Source organism: Berghia stephanieae, chromosome 8, assembly GCF_034508935.2.
Source record: "Berghia stephanieae isolate SIO BIC M18660-M18661 chromosome 8, UCSD_Bste_1.3, whole genome shotgun sequence".
Classification (NCBI taxonomy): domain Eukaryota; kingdom Metazoa; phylum Mollusca; class Gastropoda; order Nudibranchia; family Aeolidiidae; genus Berghia; species Berghia stephanieae.
Window position 1 is genome coordinate 3,011,864 of NC_088367.1, and position 1,983 is coordinate 3,013,846.

A 1,983-nucleotide genomic window follows, 5' to 3' on the forward strand; every position below is an offset into this window, starting at 1 on the left:
CGTAGTGTAAACCCACCGACACGACATCTCCACGACACTTCGTCTTCTTTGGAGCTACCGAAAACCAACTACATAGGCTACCCGCCGTTAGCAGAAGACCTGCCGACTGGGTATTCCGTAAAATTCGTAATGTAAATATTGCTGCTCGAAGCTCGAAGAAATAAATTATAACAATGTGAAATTGAATGTAAGCTTCAATTTAACATAAACGAAAACAGATAATGTGGACGTTTCGGGTTTACCCTTTATCAACAAAACAGGATGAATGAAACACTACAGACGCATGAGATAATATATATATATATATATATATATATATATATATATATATATATATATATATATATATATCGTGTGTGTGATAGTAACGTTGTTAAGTGATTAAACCAAACATTATATTCACCTTAACAACGCCACTATCACATTCATCCTGTTTTGTTGATAAAGGGGAAACCCGAAATGTCCACATTATAATGTTTTCGTTTATTAATAATTTAAGCTTACATTCAATTTCACATTTTTATTTTACGGAAAATTCGTAGAGTTACGCAATTTTGGCTCCAATTTAATCAGAACTTGATGGGCAACTTTGAAAATGTTACTGAAAATGAAAGTTGATGTCAGACTAAGACAATACGATTCAATAGTCTGATGTCACGCCGCCCGGCAACGGTGGCCATCTTGGTTCTAAACAAAGAAAACCATTACTTTTTATTTTTCATGCTGGCTAGATTGTTTCATGTGCCTTGTGATCAGAATGTGTAAAAGTCAATACATGATCAAATTTATGGGGTTTTTTCCCCTCTGGATACGCTTTTATGCTCGCCGAAGAAATATTTCATACGGGCGTCCGCCATTGCTCCGATAGTTTAGAGCCAGTGTTACTAAGTTACCATGCGTCATTAGGAAGGAAGTGACGTTACGACTGTTGAAGAGTATTGTATAGATTTTGGAGTGCTCCTTTAAAAAAAAAAATTGTGAGGGTAAATAGTTGATTTTTAAAGTTAACCATAGACTACAATCTTTGTCTCCTAAAAATTACGAATTTTTTAAATTCTCAAGTAGGCAGGTCTGACTATGCTGTTGTAGCCTACTCTAGAAAAACCCATGTTTAAAAATTTGACCAGAAAACTCGTCCTTCAAATATCGATCGATTTAAACGACCCTCTCAGGTTTGAGAGCTTTTGCCAAGACGAGGGTCGTTTAAATCGATTGATATTTGAAGGACGAGTTTTCTGGCCAAATTTTTAAACATGGGTTTTTCAAGAGTGTGGTAGAATGGGTATAGGAATTAATTTGATTCGTGTTTATTTTTTATCTGGTACAACAATGCCATAAAAATAATATTATTGACTTTCTCGTTTGTTGGTTTTTTTCCTTTCGTTGTTAGCTTTGAAGTTGTCGGTGACAGTATTTATCGAATGTGTTTGATCCCTGTACATTCCGTGTACTTAGTGTTTTGTTTTGTTTTGTTTTTTAAGGGTTTTACGGCGCTTGCAACACATTAAGGTCATATCAGCGTCAGCAAAAGTAAAGAAAATGGGATAGTAAAAAGTTCTAGAATTACAATTAAAGCACTAAAGAAAAGGTAATGTTTGTTTGTTTTTAAGGGTTTTACGGCGCTTGCAACACATTAAGGTCATATCAGCGTCAGCAAAAGTAAAGAAAATGGGATAGTAAAAAGTTCTAGAATTACAATTAAAGCACTAAAGAAAAGGTAATGTTTGTTTGTTTGTTTTTAAGGGTTTTACGGCGCTTGCAACACATTAAGGTCATATCAGCGCCAGTAAAAATGAAGAAAATGGGATAGTAAAAAGTTCTAGCATTACAATTAAAGCACAAAAGAAAAGGTAAGACAAAGGGGAATTGGTTCAAATAGAGAACAGATGTAGATTCCAAGAGCACACCGTGAAAGTACTTAGTTTGAGATACCTAACAGTCTCATCCAGACACAAGCAAAGGTCCCAACTAAGAGGAATACAC

At 34.9% G+C, this 1,983-nt stretch overlaps 1 protein-coding gene across 2 annotated transcripts in view; it reads left to right on the forward strand.

Annotated features, from left to right (window-relative positions):
* LOC144977762 (lipopolysaccharide-induced tumor necrosis factor-alpha factor-like) overlaps positions 1-282 on the forward strand; it is a 15,318-nt gene extending 15,036 nt beyond the window's left edge. For both annotated transcript variants that reach the window (XM_078923152.1, XM_078923153.1), the window contains one exon: positions 1-282. This exon is cut by the window's left edge and continues 113 nt beyond it. The gene's annotated coding sequence lies outside the window, so the exon portion shown is untranslated.
* The last annotated feature ends 1,701 nt before the right edge of the window (positions 283-1,983 follow it).